Below are 23621 nucleotides of genomic sequence, written 5' to 3' on the forward strand. Positions count from 1 at the left end.
ACCTGTCTTCCCTTGCTTCACAGTCATGTCTTATTCATGTCATCACTTCGGCAGTATGTATGCTTGTGCACAATTATTCTGAAGGGTGAAGCACAGGAGGAGTAATATTTCATCAAAAATCTGACTAATACCATGAGAATGGCACTAGGAATGGCAACTGCTGCCATCAAATCAACCCAATGCATTTGTTTCACCAAAAAAGTCAAATATCCCCCTAGTTCTATGTTTTTGTTACTCTATTTTTATGTTTTAATTAAAAATACATAAAATTTTTGTTTAATTGTATTATTTGTTGTCCAAGATAATTCCTATTCACTCAATGTGGCCCATGCAACCCATGAATTAGATAATTAGTGACTGTACTTTCTTTTATTAATAAACAGGGCAGTAAAAAAATATTGTCTGAAAAGTAAGAAACTGCCATAAATTTTAAAATCTCGCTTTGCTGAGATGCTTAGTGTTTTGTATCTCGAAAGAATCATGTAGCTAGAAGAATGAATAGCAAGTGATAAGTGTTTAAATGTTACCATAAATCAAATTTTAGAAGAGCTGTCAATATGTTTTACAGAACAGACATTTCTGGTGAAACAGAGAAAAACAGTCAAAATTCATCTCCTTTTAAGAGAGGGCATTTGCCTTGGCAAAACACAACTCTCCATTTGTGACTCATTCTTTGCAAACAAATATAGTTACATTTGTAAAATATGAGCTATTGTTGGAGGAGAGGTTTGGTTTTGAAGCACATGCCATTCTATTTCATTTCACTCTTGAACTCTACAGATGGAAAGTAATGTTTAATCAGGAGGTGGTTAGGGCTCCCATGCTCTGTTCCTGGTGTAAACTGGTGTGTCGTTTCTCTGACATATCGAATTTTTATGTCATTTGACTTCCTCATAAACCATCACAAACAGTTATGTGCCTAACATACAGACTTCTGGAGAGCATTATCTTTGTTACGAGTTTTTCAGGAGATCTATGCAAAAATATGGAATATTCAAATAGTATCATCAGACTCCTTCAATAGCTGCACTCTGGTGGATCATCAACTAATGAACTAGGGGATCAGAACTTCACCTGGTGTGTTAGGTCCTTATGACTGCTGAGCTGGATAGGAGTGCATAACTTTTCATTGGATTTCTTTTTTGGCATTTCATTTATCTGTCTTAAACACAAATGGTGTGTAATCATCATCAGTCTTCATGATATCAGAGAATGTTTTTTGACAGCAGTGCTTCAAATTAAAATAAATATCCCTGATTTAATCCCTTTGAATTCTTTTCCTCTGCTGTTGTATACTGGACTTGGGAGGGAGAAGTTCCAGAAGATTAGTATTTTCAAATGTGCTTAAATGTTTCTCTAAATTGTGTCATATCTAGTGATGGGAATAGAAACAAGAAAGCCTGTTCCATCAGGATAGTCAGTTTTCAAGTATGCTTTAACTCTGGCTGATGGTGACAGGAAACCACGTGCTTCTTTCAGAGTTATTTTCTTTACTCTGCACAGCAGTTATAAAGTTCATATGGGGAAAATCACTTAACCATGTGCAAAACTACTTGTGTTTTTAATTAATGTGATGTTTCTGAACTTTATTTGCCTATTCTTCTCAGTTTAACTTCGGAAGAGACTTTGCAAGAAAACAGTTTGTTTAAACATTACTTATAAAAGCTAACGTATGTAAGGTATGTGAAAGTAATGTCTATACCAAATCAAAAGATGTGTTTTGCAGATGTACTTAATCCAAGTCCAGTGTAGTCATTTCTTTGATAACTGTAATGAATGAGGGTAAAATAGTGAAGAATTACTACTTCTCTTATTTTACTTTTAACTCTTTTCCTTCCATTGATTGAAAGATGAAAAAAGATGCTTGTAAATAGTCTCTTGGTTTTCTTTATCATACGAAGTTTCTAATTTGTACAGATTGTGGTCTTCATTACAATAGGAATACTAAAATTTTTCTGAAATTTGTTTTAACTTGTATTATTGCATGTATCATAATGTGTTTTTTAAAGGTGCTATGGTACAGAGCATCAGCAGAATAGGAGTCCACCTGTAATGGTTAAAAATGGAATAATGTTCGGCAGGATCACAAACTTTAGTAACATGGTATTCTAGTGGGGGGGGGGGGGGGGGAACAAACGTTCTGGTTAGAAATCAGAGAACTAAGCAAAATCCTCTTGTACCCTCAAAATACTGATCATGGTAGGTAGTTGACTTCCTGCATGAAAATGAAGAATATTTTGGCAAAACCACTGGCAGTATTCACAAGGTTATTTTAAAGTTGTTCTCTTTTGTCCATTATAAATTTTTCAAGTTTGTCAGAAACAGAGTGCTGCCACTTACTCTGGTTTAGTTTCTTCTGCTTTTCCTGTGTGTTACGTGGTTATGGTCCTTAGAAATAGGCTGAGGTTAAAAGCCTTTGTTATTTCATATCCAACTTTTTTCACTCCGTAGGAGAGAGAATTTGTCAAAGTCTTTTTCCAGGCTGGCCCAAATGCCTTAGCCTGAATTTAGAGAGGCTGCACTAACTATGAGGAGAGAGCACAGATTCCATGATTAACCCTCACTTTCTTTTCTTCAGAGTTGACTTTGTGCAGATTTGAATGTGAAACAACTCAGAGACCCTTAATGCCCAAGCAAGGAATTCAAGAATATGTGAAAAGCCCTCATTGTCTGGTAACTAAATCTGTGACCCATAAATGCATAAAAATGTGCAGATGTGATTGGTACAGATCGTAAGCACGTGCCACAATAAATTCTTAAGAAATGTTTTGTTTATTCCCTCTTTTTATGAGTAATTATATTTAGGGCAACAAGTTTACTTAAAAGTGAGTCAGTCAATTGCTCTGCGGAGCCAAGGTTGCTCTGAGAAATTAACCAGGTTCCTGAGATTCCACACAGGATGAGAAATTCAGGATCTAAGTCATTTTAAAATGCATCTGCTTCTGTTCCTAACTGGGGGGATCCGGACTTGCCCCAAGGTTTAATAAATGCTTTGATTATGTTGATTATAGCTAGAGTAGTTTTAGTGTACAATTCTACTAATTTCCAAACATAGTTAAACCAGAACTGTTCCTGAATTTGGTCATATTTCAAATGGAAATATTCATAAAGGGAAAGAGTAATAATTAATTCCTCTAGCTATCATGTGAAAACTGGCGAAGAGATTGATATTTGTAGGTTTTTTTAATTGTGTAATTTGTAGAAGAATACTTCTTTCATTTAAAGACTCTATTTCCAGCCATCCTACACAAAAAAAACCACCCCTATCTTACTGCTTATTGCTTGCCATATGAATGTGTTCACTACAAAATACTCCTCAAACTTTGCCTGTGGCTTATTTAAATGTGAAAGAACACATGTGGGTAGCTGGGAAACACATTTTTGCAAGCTATTATCTTTCTCTTCCCAATTCAGTAATCCTAAATAAAAGTATGCTTGCCAGCCCCTAGGTAGCATGCATTGATATGTAATTGCCTTTGACGGTTAGCTGTATTTAGTATTGTCATGAAAAAGAAATCTATGAATTCTGTATATTAATTATAATATTCTAAAGATCATTTTTCAAGATCAATATAAAGAGGTTTAGCTACAGTGTCTTTGCGTGTGTATAATCATCTACATCAGAATCCTTGAGGAATCACAATAACAGTGATTCATTCATAATTCACAATTTCCATTATCTTTCTACATTTAGTATGTGGTAAAATTTATAGCTTCATTTACATTGTGTTCCATGAATAATAGAAGAAATACAGTGAAGACCATGGGAAATGATCTTGTTGCTGCAGATGCACTCTTAAGCAAATCTGCATCACAATACAGCATATTGCCTCTTGCACTACAATTTCTACAGAGCCTGCAGCTGCAATGGGGACACTTCAGATGGTCTTCATTAAATGTAAACTCAAAGCAGTGTGATGACGAAACCTTGAATAAATTGCTGTAGGTAAACGATATAGTTGCAGGCGTTAATATAATATCTTCGTTTGAGCATGCTCAAAGACAACAAGTAGAAAAGAGTACTTAAATAAGCAGCTACAGTTTATAAGAATATCCTCCTTACTTTCTTAACCAGGTAATGCTCATCAGAATATATAAAAGCTTGTTTAAGGTCCAAGAAAAATTTTGTCAGTGACAAATCTAGCTTCTGTAGTAATACTGGCTCGGAGCAAAACTGATTAGCAAAAGAAATAGTACTAACTGCAGTGACAGAAATATTTAGAGAAGTTCCATAATGACGTAATGAATCCCTTTTCTTTTTGCTTTTGTAACACATAATGTTTAATTTACTTTTATATGTTCTGGTAAACTGTTGCCAGCATTCAGCTACTTTGCTCTGCATTTTTTTCTTAGTGTGTGTTGTTATCGGTAGAAGTTACCTTCCTTGAGACTTGTTGGGTATGATAGTGTGCTTGTGATTAATTTTCTAAGGTTTTATGTACAGTGTGATAGTTAGATCAGTTAAATTTTTATTTTGTCTTTAGTTGTTAAAATCTCAATGTGTTTTCACCACGATGGCACAAATAACTTCACAATCTATTGAAGCCATTAACGATCTTTTGCATCTTACACAAAATCCCACAGTAATGTCTTATTATTGATAAAAATTATTTAAGTAGTGAAGAGACTGTCATACTCTTTTTTTTTTTTTTGGATTATAAAGTTGCCTAATCTATTTAAAGCAAAATACAAATCCAGCAAGTTATCAAAAAATCAAAGCAATTTTTAAGGCTTTTTTTGGGCAGGAAAGAATCTTAGAAAGATGTGAAGTGCACTGTTTTGAATAAATTGCAGTCTTTAATTCAGTTGACTTAATTTTTATCCTTTTTTTTTTTTTTGCTAGTACTTAGCCAGGCATACTTTAATGAGAAACACTTTGAGAAGAGTGTATAATTTCCTATAAGTAACTGACACATTGTCATTCAAACAAAAATATAATGACAGTTAAAAGGAGTGGGATATGTTTCAGTTTCAGAGAATTTGATGTTTTCTATACTAAACTGCATAGCATGGCTTAATTCTCTGAAACATTATCCAGCACAGTATTCAAATGTCTGAGATAATATCAGTACACTTTTTTCCTCCCCAGTAGCTGGTTTCCTATCTAAGCTGATCTTTCCTGTGCTCTGTAAAAGCCACTTTTTCTCTTCTTTAGAAGTCTGACGTAAAGATTAACAAAACTGTTCCTTATGTACTTCAATATTTCTTTTAATTGCTCCTTTCCTGGAAATGTTGATACTCAAATTATGTTCTTATCTCGTGATATTTCTTGCTCAATTCTGCTGGTTTTGGTTCCCAGAACGCCAGGCATTATCTAGCTTTGCAGATGTGTCAGATACATCCATGCTGCATCTTTAACATGGCTTTAGCCAGGCTACTTTAATTGTTTTTGATAATTCTTTCAATAAAGTTCTTCAAGACAAATTGGGCCTAATGGACTATTTGACTCCTTTGGTAAAATCCATGCTCTGCGTAGGTCAGCAGGTACTTTTCTTCTGATGTCAGTGAAGCTAGGATATTGACCACTTATTTCAACCTCAAGGAGTAGTAGAATCACTCTCAGAGCAGTATTTCCCTACTTTGACCTCTTGGAGATCATCATTACTGTTCAGTTTTAAGTATTAGAAACATGGGAATTTATATTATTTCTTGTCTCTTTTGAAAATACATTCTACCTGTTCAGTATAATTCCATTTCTACTGGCCAGAAAGGACACAACTCCTGTTGGCAATGCAAAATCTTTTTTTTTTTTCTGGAGCTTTATAGGAAGAATGTGACTGGACCTGCAAATATGGTGTGAGAGATCCAACAGATTGGCTTGAGTCATCTTGAGAGGACTTGCCAAAGAACTAAGAGAAATGACATCTATTTTACAGATATATGGAATATGCTTCCCTTTGCTGGAATATCTCTTCTTAGCTTTGCCAAGAACTTTTATGAACAACTCCTTTCATCTTCATGTGTAAAAGTTAGTAATAATAGCTTCAGATAATTAGTGATGTATTGTAGAGCTTTGTATTATTATTATTCTTTCCTTCTCTGCAGTGATTATCAGCTAAAAATTGTGCTCCATATCTCTTAGAATGTTTCCATAAACCTGCACCTATGTACCTATCTATTTATTGAGGTATAATGATGACTGTTATGAATATATAAATATTGAATGGCAAGAACGGTGTACAAGAAAATATTGAAGAACCTTTTCATGTAGCAGTAAACTCAGCTGCTCTGTAGAAATGCATATGTAATGTTGATGTATCTAATATTATGTGGATTACATACCAAGCTGGGAGGCAAATGTATTACATGTGGTAGAACTATGCTAGAAGATTCTATTTGTGAAATCTCAAATAGCCTCATAAAACCTGGAAGTTGGGCTTTTTTTTGGAACAAAATCATTCTAAGATTATTACTAATTATTGCATTTGAAATATGGGAGATCATTCTATTTTTATAGCTAAATGTTTGAAAAATTACTCTCCCAGCTAGATTTTGTTCTGGTCTGTCGGAGATGAGTTTCCATGTTTTATAACTGAAAATGAAGCTGGGATCCTTACATTCATCTTCAGTCACTACCTGATGCCTTGCATGAGTCTGTTTTTAAGTTGTATGGTGAATGAAGAAAAAGAATGATTATTTCCCAGTCACTTTTTATTTTAAAAAAAAAAATAGTAATGCAATTAATAAGAATATAGTTGTCTATGGTGAACTTACTATCTGCGTAAGCATACTGGAGGATTGGTCACTTGTCAGAGAAATGGTGAATAACCTGTTGCAGTACCGGTTTAGTAGGGTATAATCTAGCTGCTAGTAGCAATCTAATTCTGGCATCTGGTTGCATACTCTTTTATTATCACTGTAAAGAAATTAGGTTTGCCCTTAGATCCACATATGTAATTTTCATTGACTTCAAGGGAAAAATTACATGTGTCTAAATGCAAAGTTCTAGTAATGTTTGACAAAAGAACTTTGGTAGTATAATTAAATTTCAGTCAGTATCTGAAAGCTGAAACTCCTAATTGCTTTTGTTTTGCTTGTTTTTGAAGTTTTTCCTTTTTCAATCTTTCTCTCCCACTTGTACTTAGAGTAGTGCATACCTTTTAATTGCTGCTTTAGTCCACAGCTTGTGTTGTTCAGTGTTTGGTGATTTGCAAGATTCCAATAGTAGAGAACAGTTTGTTTCTCTGTTCAGTTAACTTGGCTCCTCACCATTTGGGAGGAATACGAAAATATTAAGGCACATTCTACTGCTGTAATAATCTATTTGCACAGTGATTTATGAAATAAATTTACTTGTGTATGAAAACGAAATTCAATCTCAAAGTTTGGGAGAGGCTTTAGGAAATATAGCCATCATCACCTGTGGATGTTCTATTAATAAAACATAAAAGTTGTATTTGGTGCTATCAGATCTATTTGTTATTAAGATAATGAGATGGAAAAAACGGTTAAAGACAAACAAGTAATTAGAACCACAATAAAAAAGTTGTGGTGGCGGAGGAATGACAGAAGTAACTATTATGAGGAAGAAAAGAGAAAGCCACGAGAAGGAGAACAGAAACAGCCTTCAAAAAAGTGAGGACTTGGGTGAAAAATCCAGTGCAGATCTGAATTGAGAGGCAGATATGAATAAGCAGTAGAATGGGAAATGATTGGATGAGATAAAGAGATTATACGGGAACTGGGGTATGAGTTTTGAGGTGGTTAGTCTTAGAAAAATGGTGAAAGAATTTAAAAATAAATAAAATTCATGCTGTCCTCTGAAGGGCATTTGAACTCTGTTGTGATGTCTCTACTTCTGCTGTTTTTTAGGTTGTCAAGCTACAGTCAGAATTCGAGCTGTACTGGTATCACTGGTGAGTGTGACTCTATATCGTGGACTATTTCAGTTATAATTCTGATTTTTTTTCAGTAATTGTGAGATCTATGACTCATTCAGAGTATATTTCCTTTGGGACTGTGTAGTTAGAAATAATTCTGTCTTTAAAATCTTACCTAAAAAATTACAATGAATCGTTCAGGTGGCAACACAAAGTATTCCCATATCAAAGATCAGGTCATGGGAATATATGCCTTCATGGGAATTTTATGAGAATTCAATACTATTCCATGCTTGGGAAATTGCAGGAGAGAATACTGATGAAATCTAAAGAAAAAAATGTGGAAAAATTAACTGCCTCCAGAGTACTATTTTAAACAGTGTGCAATAGATAAAATAGGAGTCATTTTCGTCCAGTGACAAAGAAACAAAGTACTGGAGAGCTGCTCATTAAGCAAACTGCCATTCTCTGGGCTGAATGAAGCAGGATATTCATTAACTTGGTTGTTTCCTAATTTAAAAGCTTGACTTGGCAAGCTATTTTTTTTTTGCATTTTTGGTTTTGTCCATATTTCTGATATTCTAAATATTAGGATGTTCTACCTCAAATTCCTTGATTATATTGAAAGAAATTGTCGCTGAAGGAGTAACTTGGTTAGAATTTTATATATCTGATAGCTACTTGAAAAGCTCAGTGGGAGGTATTTTTCTTAGTCACGAAATAGCTGAGATTCCCAAAATTCATTACATGCAGAATTATTTTTGTTGTTGTTTGGTTTCATCCTGTTGGTATTTTACACTTTGATTTTTTTCTTGTAATTATCAGAATCTCTTTAGTTATTTACTGTCATTACAGACCCTAAGAGTATAACAGAAGAATACATAACATCAGCTTATTATTGTTATTTGGATAATATCATAGAATCACAGAATGGCTCAGGTTGGAAGAGACCTTAGAGCCCACTCTGTTCCAGCCCTGGTGGACAGGGTTGGCACCCACTAGATCAGGCTGCTCAGGGCCCCATCCAACCTGGACTTGAATGCCTCTAGGGATGGAACATCCCCACTTCTCTGAGCAGCCTGCGCCAGTGCCTCACCGCCCCCAGAGTAAAAAATTTCTTCCTAAAATCCGATCTAAATCTCCCCTCTTTTAGTTTAAAACTGCTCCTTCTTGTCCAATATCAGACTGTGGAAAAAGTCTGCCTCCCTCCTGTTTATAACATCCTTTTAAATATTGGAAGGCTGCAACTGAGTACATGTTAATGGTTTTCATTGGTGGCCAGAGGATGTAAACAGCATTTGAGTTGCCTTTCCTCCTTCTAAATGTAGGCTGAGTAGTTTTTCTAGGATTATGCAGCTAGGACTGCTGGAGCAATTCAAACAATTTTAAACTCAGATTTAGAATTTAGATTTTAGAATGTGAAGTGTCTGCCCATAATAAAGGGCTTTTCCTTCAGCTTTTTGTTCAGTTTTATGAAAATTTAAGTACATTTAAAACTAAGGCTCTTTAAGCAAAGTACAATCAATTCAGAGAAGATGTGGCTGGGCCATAGACCAGTGGCTAAATGTTTTTACTTCTCTCCAGTGTATGTTGAGGAAAAAAAAAAATAGATCTCAATATTTAACTAAAAAACACAAGCAGTGCTCCAGGCAGTATGTTATTGGCATAAAAGAACCCTCAAATCTGACTTCTGCTGAAACTCAATGTAAGGAAGAATGTGCCATCAAAACAGCAGAAATGCAGAAAGACAAATCATGTGAGAAGTCTTTAGGAGGTCCTTGCACCAGGGTTTTTACTCTGCATGTGGGAGAAAGTTACTCCCTGCATCTCTTCATTGTTCTGGTGTAAGGCAGATCATTGCTCAGATGGTGAGCAGGCTCAAGCAATGTGAGGTGTGGCTCTATGCTTTAAGTGTTTGGACTTGAGTTTTAGCAATCTGTTTGACCAGATATGCCAAGTGATTTAGAAATCTCGGCAGAAATTTGTTTAAAAAAAAAAGACTGCCAAAACAAGATGCACCTATGAACCTGCATGTAATTCCACACTGTTGATGATGCTTTTTTTGGTCAATGTAAGGATGTATTTACCCACTTACCTTTGACAAAAAACATGGTAACCCAACTGCTTTGTGCTACAATCTTGTTAGCCACATGTGTTTAGATGTTTCATCTACATAGATGGGACACATTAAAGAAAAAATTCTCCTCACTGTTGATAATGATATTGCCATAGGATGCCTTGCTCTTTTCTTCAAATTGGTCATAAATTTGTCTCTTGTCGTAGTGCTAGAAGGCAGTATGCTAAAAGCATTAAAGAGCACCTGTCACGTCTCTGTAAGATGAAAGGTATTAGCACCTTTCATAGCTGGAGTATTTCCAACTCTGTAATTAAGATCCATAATTGTCTACAGCAATTTGAAATGAATAACAGTAATTTTTAATGTCCTGTTCTAAAAACTGATTTGCTGCTGAATTGCTGCTCTGTGGCAATCCAGAAAGGGCTCCATTTCACTGATGTGTAGAATTGCATTCAATCTACCTCTTTTATGGTTCTGAGTGTATTTTGCATTTGATGTAAAAGTGTTAAGATGTCAAAACATATGAAACATTGTTTTCATATTGTCTTCAGTGATCTGATAACCTTTACTTATTTCTGGTAAATCTTATGTGTGTATGATAAGACTACAGAAATTTTACCTGTAAATCTATTTGCTCCCCTCACCCCCAGTTTTACTGTAATATTCAATTACTTGATGAAGGAACCATCTCTTATCATTCATAATTCTGATTATTTGAAGACTGGAATATAAGTCTAACTAATCCAGATTACTGGTGTGTTGTAGAACCTGAGCCAATAATAAGAAATAGCTGTTTTCTTCCAGCACCACGCAGCCCTTGTGCTCTTAACACTGAGGTTGGAACTCCCCTCTGAACGCTTCTGCTTCAGTTTTCCAGCTCTATTTTCTTCAAGTGCAGTTAGTTGCTTTATAGCTTGAAGAAATATATTGGTTTATTTACCTGTTAGAACTATAATAATATTGCCTTCGGAGTCCTCCTTGGTAATAAATCTGACTACTCTTTTCCCAAGAATAAAATAATTAAAATAAAAATTGAATGTGCCAGAAATTCTGTACTACGAACAGCATGGAACTGTGAGCTATGATTCTAAACATGTGAATTGGCAGCATTCTATTTTGTAGGTACAAGAAGGATTTCATTATAAGGCTGTATTTCACAAGGAACTTCAAATAAAAAGCAATTTTCAGAAGATTTTCCCTTCTCCAAATTAAGTTGCACTTAGTCCTACTAATAAGATTTACAGTATAATTATAATTATTATATTCTAATTTTAAGAAGAGAGCTACCTATGTGAAATGACTGCAGAATTAAGTACGTGCATTTGAATGAGGTAGGCAAAACCACAGGTTTGGGGAAACTACACCTACTGCCACTACCCCGCAAGAGACTGCATTTAGTGTTGCTCCAATTGTGAATTGTTTTGAGCCAAGATACTGTATCTAAACTTCACTGTGTTTTTTGGTGTGTGTGGTTTTTATTTTGTTGTTGTTACTGGAAATGCACACCCCACCCTACTTCCTTATGTTGTTTCTGAGCTTTTATTCCTTTTCCATCAGTGATCTGATGCTTCGGCCCTGTGTTGTACCTCTCTGTTAAAGGATGGGTGGAAAGGTCTGTAAAAGCTGCTCACAGAAGACTATCTTTTAATCTTCTGTCTGCTTAAATGTTTTTATACTGTATTCCATTAGCATTATTGCTATATGCCAATTACGGTACTGAAAATAATTTCCCCTTCAGAGAACACTGTGGAAAACAAAATTATTCTTATCAAACTAAGATAGGATCTTCCCTCTGAGTCCCTTCAGATGCTACATTAAGTTTGTAGTGAGTTGAAGTTATGTATCATAAATTAGTAGTTAAATTCTGTGCTGATGATCCGGTAGCACATTTGGCAGTGTAGCTGTGGTAGGGAGTGAGACTTCTGTCTCAGTGTCTTGTAACTGATCAAACCAGAGATGCATTAAACTAACACTTTTCAGTGAAAAGTGGCAACTGCTAGCTTACAGAAGGATTTACGGGAAGACAACAGAGCAGTAAATGCAGGCTGAACGTCACAATCTGTGCTTCTAATGGGTGTTGAATGCGTTTTGTCAAGGTAGGTAGGGCACCATTTCAGCATACTGGGAACAGAAATAATGGCTAATTTAAATATGGCACAAATATAGAATATTTGAAGAATCTGTATAGTAAATCAGTTCTCAAGAAGAGAAAGCCAGAAAATATTTACTATTGATCCATTTTCTTTTATGCTTTGAAACCATATTGCTAAATCATCTACTGAAAAGCAGAGAATTTTCTCTGTAACAAACTGCATAGGTCTAGGCATTCATTTCTGAACCTTAGAGAGGAGCAAGTGTTCCAAAGATACTGATCTGACAAACAAACCAGATTTGATCTCTGTGACATATTAAAGTAGACTTGTGGTGTCGGGGCAGAAGATCCCTGTTTTGCAATAGTTGTCATATTTGCATCAAGTTTTCTGGCAATGAGATAATTTTAAGAAGTTGGGAACATTACCTTTACCAGCAAGACTTTAACACGTGAAATCTACAAATCAACATACAGATAATACATGAGGGAGATCAATCAATTCCTCAGAATTATTTTCTGATATATTACTGATTTTCACTTCTTATACTTGACTGCTTTTGGTACTTTATGGAATTTGCAAGATGAGCTGTTTATGGAAAAGAAGGGATTATATTTATGGACTTAAATGTGACAGTGTTTTTTTTGACCTGAGGTGAAGTACTATTTTTCTTCTATCACACTTGATTTTATTTTTTTTAGTTACTTGTGGCACCATGAACAGTGCTGGATATCACCACTTGGAATTGCTCCTTATATTCCAGTAAAGCTTTCAGCCCTGTTACTAAGTTCTTTTAAGTTCTTGAGGTCTGTGGAGAACTTTTCTTGGAGATACCCCACTTCACAGTAGGGCAAAATAGCAAAGAGCACAGATCTTTCAAAATTTGTAGATAAATAATGCAAAAGAGATGGTTTTGGATTCTTAGCATTTGTGAATTTATTTCTTACTGGTAGGTTTATTGTTATATCTGTAAAACTGTCCCATCCATTCTTGCTCATGGAGCACTGAAATACGCAGGTTGAAGCGATATCTCTTCATTTTTGTGAATTGGACTGAAACATTTTCTTCCAGCTCAGTTTGCTATTGAAATACCTTCCCGAGATGCCCTTTGCCTTATATGAATTGTAGATTATGCAATTCATGCTTCTACTGTATTCTGATGAAGGCAAGGCATACTTCAAATGAAACGCCTATAGACATAGTACATGCCCATATTTTTTCTAAGCCACAATTTCCATGCAGCAAATAAGTAGGACAACACTTGAAGATGAACTGATAAATAGGTACAGTACTGTGTTATTTCACAGTAACATGAAATTGTAGTATCTGCTGTATAATTGCTACAAGTAATTCTGGCACTTTCTTATGACAGTAAATGAATTGAAAGCAAATATTGTGCAAGTATTTCTAGTGAGATGTATGCATTTTAGCTAAATTGTGATTTTAGATCAATACCACTTTCTTTGCACAGGTTTTGTATGAAAGATATAGATGAAATTACAGCTATTTCAACAGTAATATTAAATGTGAGAGCCATTTTCAACCTTTGTAGCAAAGAGTTCTGTTAAATGCTTTTCCCTAAACCCCCTCAAATGTTCCTGATTTTCAAGTACTCCCCTGATTGTTCGTTCAAAATTATTTCTGTCCCCTTTTCATCTGTGGTGTCTCATTAAAAACTGAGACTTGATCAGGATATAAAAGTTTCAAACACATTTAAAAGTACTTAAATATACCACTTTCTGAGCCTTTATTCTTCCATTTCAAAAGGTATCTCTAATTGTGGCTCTTTTCCACGATTTTTTTCACCTTTTTCATTACAGTTATTCGCTCCACACATGAAATCCCTGAGCAGTGCCCTCATATTGCTATTACAGGTTCTCTCATGCTGGTATTATGTATGATCTCATGCTGCAATATGATATGTATAATGATCAATCATGAAATGATTTCTCTGCTATTAAAATAACCTCTGTTAGTTACCTTTGTTACCTTTGTCCCCTTTTCACACATCTGACTAGAACTAAAGGTAAGCTGGACAGAAAATAATTGCTACCAATTCTTCTATAGGAGTAGAACCAGTGCACTTTTAAATATTGTTTTTAATAGAAGTCCAAATAATAAGTGTAAAATACTAATAAATGTGTTTTGTAGATGCATTATTCAGGTTCTACCTGAAATCAGGCAAATGTAAGCAAGCATTGGGAGCACTTCAACGCAAGTAAAACTGAAAAAAATATATACAGGATTCCTGGTTTGGGTAGTGATGATATTCTAATGTATCTAATTTTCTTTCTGAGGTATTCAAGTGTAAGGTAAATAATTTCTTTATCATTCCAAGAATATTTCTATCCAGCAATCAGTATGTCTGTGTACTTCACAACCTTGGATGTTCTTGTAAGGCCACAGCCCAAGGGCAGTGACCAGGTGGAGATGGTCACGAGGGGTCCACCAAGGGTCCATCTTAGGCCCTCTTTAACATCTTTGTCACTGACATGAATGATGGGATGGAGTGCACCCTCAGCAGGTTTGCTGATGACACCAAGCTGTGTGGTGCAGTTGACACAACAGAAGAAAGTTCTGCTATCCAGAAGGACCTAGAGAGACTTGAAAAGTGAACCCATGTGAATTTGATGAGGTTCAACAAGGCCAAGTGTGAGGTGTGGCACTTGTGTCAGGGCAATTCCAGATATGCATACAGACTGAGAGAAAACTCATTGAGAGCAGCCCTGCTGAGAAAGATTTAGGGATCCTAGTAGATAAAAAAAAAAAACAAAACAACTTAATGTGAGCCAGCAGTGTGCACTTGCAGCCCAGAAGACCAACATTATCATGGACTACATCAACAGAGGAGTGGCCAGAGGAGTGAGGGAGGGAGGTGATTTTCCCCTTAAGTTTTCATGTCTTGTTTTCTAACTTGCTGGCTTTTGAGTAACATCTGTGTGCATGCCTGATCTGCAAGTTCCCTTTTAAGAAAGGTGAGAAGGGCTTTGCTATGTCTGCAAACCAGAGAAACTTTACACTTTGCTGTTTCTGAAGGCAGCTGGATTCATACCTGCTTAATTTGTATACACCTTTGTAGTCTCTTGTTCTTCTGGCAGCATGAGTTGGTGTGAGATGAACTAATTGAAGCAGCTAGCTGATGCCTTCTCTTTGTGCTCAGTGAGCACTGAGCAAGTCTTCAGTGATCGTGTGATTTACCCAGAAGGACAGGGCCTGCGTTTGCTGCCTTGACATGCTCCTAAACACTGGGCACACTGGGGTCTCTGCAAGGTTGTCTTTTTCAGAGTGAATTGAGTAGGAATAAGAGCTTTTAATGTGTGAACTCTCAGATCGCGTATTAGAAATTAGAATTTACCTGAGGTCAGTCAGTTGACAGCACTTGGAAATCAGTGATTTTTGAAGTGAACGCTGTTCATGAACTCTTCTCATTACACAGCTCTGTAAAGTGCAGAGGACCTATAGTTAGCATTGCTTAGTATCCCTTTGAAAAAGCTCCATCCTAGTGAAGGTTAGATATCCAAAATACAGTGTTTGGTAGTAGCTCTAATAAGGTTAAGTTCACAGTAACATGATTGTTCTAACTTTGGAGTAGCAGAGAGTTCAAATTCTTAGGAAGAGTTCTCCGTGTCCCTCTAAAAATAAACATGTTGCTGATGGTGTAATACCTGAATGGAGCTTTTAAACAATTTAAAGGTAAACAATATCTGTTTCTTGGGAATAAGTAATGTGGCCCAGTGTATTGACACTTATTTCTGTACTGTTTGTAGAATTGTGAAACTTGTTTTAGTTTTCATTTTATTTTCCTCATTATGATGTTTATACAGGTGATGTCTGCTTGGCGTTGTAATTTTCATGGCTTGTGAGCTATTTACATGGCCATTAAAAGATTCATCTTTCGTAGGAAACTGCGTAACAAAGGGCAGCTCCTGCTACATCACTGCTGTTAGCCCAGGGTAATGAAATAAATTGATTTGGAGTTTTTATTAGTTGAGAAGAGGCACTGCATATACACTACACATTCTAATCAGCTTACCAGCTTGTTGCAAATGTACTCTCATGTTTAATGTTTTTAATGCATAGTTACCATGGCAGATATAAGTAAATTTCAGTTTTGAGATGCATGAAGTGATGTAATATTTTGTACTTAGTACTGCTACATTAAGGCATAACTCAAATCTTTTAGTTGTGCATGGCAGTTATGAGCTTTACTTCAGTGGGCAATACTTCACATGATCTGAAGACAAGAACCTGAGAGGTCCAGACCTCTCAGAATCTCAGAAATAGAGATATTTTGGACAAGTACAAAGGCCCTGACTCCCTTGTCAAAGATGCTTTCATCTTTTAAATTTTTGACTTATATTAGGTTGTTCTGTCATGTCTAGTATGAAGATTTTTAGACAGCTTTCATCGCTCTGCCTTCCAGAGAATCCACTGTGTCTGAGTCATTTGGTTCTGCGGAACCAGTCAGACAAATCTTTTTCCTGTGGGTTAAACTGGAATGAGGAGATGGGTAGCTGCACGGGGGATAACTCTGGTCTATGGACATCTCAGAGCATTCAGTTATGGTGGCATCATTAAGAAATTATGCACTCCATCAACTTGTGCACACTGCACAAGAGTTCTGAAAAAAAAAAAGCTTCATCCACTCATGACAACTATGCAAGGAAGGATGTGAAGAGGTATAGAATGCTGCCCTGTTCTTGGGTTCTCCTGGATCTTCTGTTCAAGTAGTGCTAAGATGGTGGCTTGCCTTTCAGCAGAGTTTTATAAAGTTGGAGGATTGGTTTCAGCCTGTATAAATGTATTATAAAAATATGTTGATGCAGGTATAACCCTTGCGGGAATAGATGGGCAGAAATGTAATGAATTTCTGTTCAGTCTTAAAGTAAGGCAAGTTTTATAACAGGTCCAAATGGACTATGAATGTTTGCAAAACAACACGTCAGAGAAAAGTAACTCAGTTAATTTTAATGTACTACTTATTCAGCTGTTACCACCTCTAAAAGAAGGTTTAGATGTATTTATATATACATTGCCATTCTTTACTTCCTGAAAGAGTTAACTACAGCAATCTCTTGCTGCTTTTTTTCCCTTTTTTTTTCTGGCCTCTGGTCACTCTGCACAAGGAATAAATTGAAGCTGTGATGAATAAAAGTCATGAAGCAATCAAGGACTGATGGGAGGCAGTAAACTGAGCAGCAGCAATTGTACCTATCAGAAAGTCCTAGGTCTGTAATTTAGAGATGAAACTGAAGACATGGTGATAAATATAAGATGAAAGCTAACAATAGTACAGTGAAAACCTTACCATTTTTTCCACACAAGAGTACTCCAATGCCCAGACTGAATAAAAGGAGTTTGTTCTGGACATTTAGAAATCTGAAAACACTTCTCAAATACCTGGGTATGGGATAAGAAAGTCCTTATAAGCAAAAAGCTGTGTAAATTGAGTGATATGATCAACTTTGGATGGTGAGCGACTGTGTACAAAATTGTAGTCTCCATTGGCTTGTGGAGAAATTCTGTACAGTGAAAAATAGGCAACATTCTGTTGCAAACTAGAGGTGCTGGAGAAATTACCTTCAGTTGTGGTATGTAGGCTCCTGGGAGTCTGGGCTCCAGACCCAGCTATTTCACTGTACAGGAGTATGTATATTATGTGTAGAATACGCTTTTAATTCTTTTCACCAAATGCCCCTTATTTCTGTAAGCTGGATAAATGCTGTGGCTGTGTCCCCTTTACATTCTAAAATAGAAAATCTAGGGTTATTAACCTGCTGCACATCACATTTGTGAATGTTTCTCAATAATGGATCTCATTATTACACTGCATTTCCAGATCAAAGAAGTTAGCTGAAATCTTTTTAGGAATTTGTTGCTCTAAGACATATTTAATGTAATGTGAAATGCCATGTTGTTTCCCTTGCATTGTAATGACAGATTTGTGAGAAAGGCAGGTGAGGTGGGTGAAAGTGAAATCTTTCATGGTGGTAGCAGATCTAGTACCAATCTCCCAGTGGATCAAGCTACTTTAACAACATAATGTACGAGATTATTATTTAAAGTTGTAGTGTGAGCTATTTGACAGGGTTAGTTTCGCATTATTCTGAATAATATGAAAAAGAGGTCCAGGTTCTTTCTTTTTAGGTATGGTATAAATTCATGATTAGAGACTTCAGCCTTGCTGCTTATTCTCCAAGCAGAAATTGGATCTTTCAAGTTTCCTCACTGCTCCAAAATATGGAATCTTCCACCAGTGATCAGTCAGTAAGAATTGGTGAAGATAGTTTTGCTCAAGTGTCACGTTCCACTATCTAATAATAGTAGGAAATACTATTCAGTCATCAGTTGTGTCTGACATACAAGGATCCTAACATCCTAGCTTAAGTGGTGATATCTGCAGGAAATAGACTTATTCTTCAGAGTAAATTTTTGACTTGCAGCTTGAGTGTGCAACTGTGTGTAGCTAGTGTAGTTTTTAATAGTTCTGACTTGGTGGATTCACCTGGCATCTTTAGTTCCATCACTGTGGACTCTGAGTTTGGTCGTTCTCATTACACCACATAGCAAATATCAAATATGTAACGCATTTTAGAAGTAACTTACGCTTATGTAAATGATAGTTTTAACAACTGGAGATCTTTCATGTTTCGTTGCAATATCTTTCTGTAAAATGTACTTTGCCAAAACCTGTTTCTTTCTAATTACATGGTGCTGTTTAGATCTCTGTTGGTCAGATATGTGGGTAGTTCTTAGTAGAATTGAAACAAGTTGTCATTCATTGCCTTTGAAGATGATCTAGACTGCTGATAAGACTGAGAATAGCATCTTGTCACTAATCAGCAGATGGAGATCTAGCTTCAGGGTGCAATGAAGGAAGCATATGTCTGTTTTGCCTTTGTTCAAGTTATGAACCGGACTGGCGCATGCTAATTCAGTTATATGCATATATCATGCACCATACATAAGTAGGAAATATGAGGTAAAGTTTCAAGTTCTATAAATTAATTTCCTTAAAGCTTTGGCTTGTACATATACAACGTTAAGCAGAATGAAAAAGCCTGATTATATTTAGGTACGTAATGAATTTTTAAATCTTGCCAGTTAACTTTCTAACACTGAGAAGTGTGTGCTAGACAGTGCAAACGTAGGAGAGTTGCACAGAGCAGAGAACCAGATGATTATAAATTTGAGTAATCTCTTTGCTTAGTTGCACTCTAGAAATGAAAAACAAGTCTGAATTTCTCAGTCTAAGCTCAAAAACTATAAAGCATGTTTGTTTACCATCTGCACCATCCTTTCAGTCCCCAGAGGCATATATGAAAAGAGAGGCTATAACAATGGAGTACTGACTTGCTGAAAGCAGTATCAGCAGAGCTCTAAAGACAAAGCAGCAACTTTCTGAACAACAGATGAAGGGGAGAAGCAGCTTGTTTTTCTCCCACAGGTTTGAACAATTGACACATGTTTACATGGTTGAAAATGGATAAAACATTCCTTGTGAGGACATTCATGGCTGCATTACAGCAGCAAAGATGGTGTTTTCTGCATGTCTTGAGGAGTCTCTTAATCCTTTCCAACCTTTTATGGACTAGATCAGAAACAGTGAGATTAAATACTAGCATCTTGACACTCGTTGCTTTTTTGGTGTGTACTAAAACTGGATTCTAATCCACATCAGCAATCCTTGAGTCAGCAGAAAACACTTCTAAGTAGATTTATTAGAAGCTTGAAGAGCAAGTGCCTCATTTTCCAGTGTTTTCTTTTGTATTCACTGTGTCTGTGTTCATTGTAGTCACCCACTGAAACTGAATACTCAAGAATGCAAATTTATTTTCCATGTGACACTTGAATTCCTAACGCTGAGCCAGCATGCAGGCACAACCTGCTACCAAGGGCAGTTATTAAATTGATGTTATGTATGCATAGTTCCTTTTTCATAGTGTTCTGTTATATTTTAAGATCCAAAATGCTGTTCTGAGGAAACATGTAAAAATCTTCAAGCACAGTTACTGTAACGGGTATTATGACTATCTGAAAAACCTGATTGTAGTACATGTGTGTTTTTTTGTCAAAGAAAAGGCTTTCTTTTAGATGAAACCATTATCTTCGTAAACAGAAATGTGTATGTAGGGATTGTTAATCTGAGATTCTTGACGTAGCTTGATCTTTGAAAATGCTCGAGGAAATCTCATGCTGTGGCTTTGCTTCCTTACCAGCAGGAGGATTTGGTTGATGCAAAGGCTACTGAGGAACGTGAGCTGTCAGGAGCAACTGTCAGGGTCCTAGTCTGCATGTCCAACTCAACGTTACTCTAGCTGTGAGATAAACACAGGATGGGTGCCTCTTTACGCAAATGCATTCGATGTAAAGAAACTCCTCTGTAGCTCTAGCGTACACTGTGTGTATCTTGATGGCACTTGAAGGTTGCATTGACTACCTGCAAGACAAACTCAGCTGTTCAGGGCAAATTCAGTTTGCTGTTATATAACTGTACTGTCATATGAGAGATGGAATTCTGGTTAATGTAGCAGAGGATTACGATGGCCCAGATTCAGTTCCCAGTACTAGCTTACTGCCCTGAGCAGTGTCCCTTTTTGCCTTTGACGCTATGAACTGTTCAAGAAGTATGTAATCTTCCCAACTCTGAGATCACAAAATTGATAACTTGTAAGAAAGATCATGGAATGCTTGTGCATGCTGTTAGTTCTGTATCTCACTAAATAGATTTGCTTAGTATTAAAAGGAATCATTGGATATGTAACTCTTCATTGTCTAATTCCCATTGTATCTGAATAATTATGAAGTGAAAGTATTTTCTATGATTATTCTACTAGTGAATTCGGCTTCTTTAATTGTAATGCCAGTTATCTAGGGAGTAATTAACTGCATTGTGAGTATATAGACTGAGTCAGGAAAATAATCAGATTTACTTGTTCCTGTATTTTTGGCTCTGACACTATGTCTGTAGAGTTTTTTTACCTATTTTTTGAAGGATATGTTTATATTCCTGCAAAAGGGGAGAGGCAAAATAGTGCAGCTGAAACCATTTCAGTATACGTGTATGATTTTCTTGTTGAGATGGAAAAACAATCCTATTAGTGCCAGGTTGGTTGTTGCTTTATTTGGGGGATAGGTGAAGAGAAACTGAGATCTGCTGTATGAATTTTAATTACAAGGGGGAAAAAAAAGCAACAAGCAAATAACCCCAAAACCAAAGCTATCCAGTAACAACTAGAATAAACTTACATTTAAGTAGTACTCAGATCATACTGTTTTCCAAGTAAGCACCTTATTCCTTTTTTGATTATATATATTATGTATCTATCAGCCATATCAAGTAAGCTGAAAATGCTTTTTAACTTTTTTCCTCCTGCTTGGTTGCGGTTGAGATGACAGGATCATGATTTAAAATATTTAGATTATATTTTCTCTGAGAGTAACTAAAATGACATGCATTGAACCAACTAAATTGCAGACTATTGATGGACTCTGGCTGGGGATCGTAGAATTCAGAAAAGAATAGACAAGCTTGTGATTGGTTTGTATGAAAGTGATCCAGAATCTCTTTCTAGCCTGTGTTGATTGTACTGCAGTATTTCGGGATGCAGAAACTAGATATGAACATCAGTGAGACGACTTCATTTGTTTTCAGCAAGATACTGTTCAAGTTGATGGTGCTGATAATTTTGAATATTTTCTAGGGAAATGTGGGGAGCGTGGGATTCTCAGTGTGAGGAGCTCAAGTCATAAACATGTGTGGTTGTTTGTTTTGTTTCTCTTTAGCTAATGGTAAAATAATTTCTGATGACTATTGGCCAGGCTGCTAGTTTGTTGAATGATAAGCTCTAGAGCAGTTCCAAACTCTCCCACTACCCTATCCCCCTATCCTTGCTGATTTTTCCCTCTTTTTCCCCACCCCCCCAATCCGCACGAACACACACACACACGCGCACACACACACACACACACACACACACGGTGGAAACAAAACAATTATTTAATAATACCATGTGATAGTTTTCACCTCAAGAAGAAGGAAGGAATTGATTTTAAAACCAAAAGACTGAACAGGGATTTCTTGACCCTGGTTATTGATGATAGGTGGAATCCACAGCTAATAGTTGCCTATTTATGGTTTCTGGTGCCTTGAATGCTGGAGTGTAAGGCATAATTGAAAATATTTCAGAGTTCAAACGTGATATTCTGTGTATTTAATAGCTAATCCGGGACTGACTTAAAAAGCATCACATGCCAGCCTTTCTTGTGAGCAGAGTCCTGGAGGACAAAGCAGGCCCATCAGTGCTGATTGAAATGCACTCTTCTTTCTTGTAGTATCAGTGCAGAAAGTTTGCTAGCTTGCTGACTTTCTGGATCTGTGAAACACTGATGGGTAGCAGAGGATTTATTTTGGTACATTAAGCTTTTTTTGCAACTTTCATCTTCCCTCTTTATTTAGAAGTGCTGATTTTAGGGTTCTAGTGGGAAAAACTAGTAGGCCTACTGGGAGATGCATTTAGAGAATGAAAACATGTTTCAGAACTCAGATATACAAGGGCTGCTCCGAATGTTTAATATGCTCCTAGTTTATTCAGTGCCTAGTTTATTATGCTGGCCCACAGCATCAAGGCGGATGTTGGTGGTATGGCAGTAGAAGTTGAACCTTCCCATTAATATTTTTTTGTGTTGCCGTGCGACAGATGGCAGCAGAGGGGCAGTCTGACAAAATGGCATCGACCTGGAAGTGTGGATGCAGCAAAGGTGTGTCACTGAATCCCTCCATGTGGAAGAAATTGTGCTCATTGACATTCATTGATGCTTACAGAACATTTATGGAGACCAAACAGTGGATGTGAGCACAGTGAGGCAGCGGGTGGTGTGTTTGACTGGTGGTGAGAGTGCCTGGTTCACCTCCCTTAGTGCAGATTTACTAGTGTGGCGCGTAAGTTCTTGTTAATTGCTGGTGGTAATGCATAGCCCATGATGGTGACTGTAATAAATAAATAGGAGGCGTTACTTTCAGGGTGATCTAGGTATTTAATACTTTGAGCACTGTAGAATATAGAAGGAAGAAGAAACTTGAGCAGCTGTGAGTACACGGATATTCAGCAGCACTGTGCTCAGTTCTACCTGCAACAGGTCCCTTCCTCCAGTCACAAAGTCCTTTCTAAGCTACTGCATGATAGCTGTGTTTCATGCTTCAGGTATCTTTGTAGTAGGCTTTGATACTGGAGACAGATACATGTTCCAACAGGATTATCTCTTGTAGAAAACACGTAATTCTTCCAACTGCACTTAGCAGTTTAGCTTAAAAATATGGTCAAACTCACCATTGTGTTTACTTTTCGGCATATGAAATACCATTATCTCCCTGAGGGTGATGTTCATGAATGCAGTGGCACAATGTGTACATTTCTGAGTTGGTGTTTTGATTGCTGGAAAATTCTTGAAAATGGTTTTTCTGTATTTATCCAGCTGGAACTGCTATGCTCTTTTAAAGAAACATGTAAGATAATCGGCATCTCCTGCAGTTTCCAATGAATAATCAAGGTATTGAGTTAAATTAAAGAGAACAGCATCTACCCATAACAGCAGGTGCAAAATTGTCACTAATTAAGAATTTGCTAGGTTCAG

At 36.5% G+C, this 23621-nt stretch overlaps 1 long non-coding RNA gene across 4 annotated transcripts in view; it reads left to right on the plus strand.

Annotated features, from left to right (window-relative positions):
• Window positions 1-23621, plus strand: part of LOC110404546 — a 94026-nt gene that overhangs the window by 42054 nt on the left and 28351 nt on the right. For 3 of the 4 annotated variants that reach the window (XR_002442311.1, XR_002442308.1, XR_002442310.1), the window contains one exon: window positions 7813-7856. This is a non-coding gene — a long non-coding RNA (uncharacterized LOC110404546). Of the gene's footprint in view, window positions 1-7812; window positions 7857-20206; window positions 21104-23621 lie in introns of those variants that run through there. The other variant, XR_002442309.1, reaches the window with a different exon arrangement.

The sequence above is a fragment of the Numida meleagris genome, chromosome 10 (assembly GCF_002078875.1).
Source record: "Numida meleagris isolate 19003 breed g44 Domestic line chromosome 10, NumMel1.0, whole genome shotgun sequence".
Taxonomy (NCBI): domain Eukaryota; kingdom Metazoa; phylum Chordata; class Aves; order Galliformes; family Numididae; genus Numida; species Numida meleagris.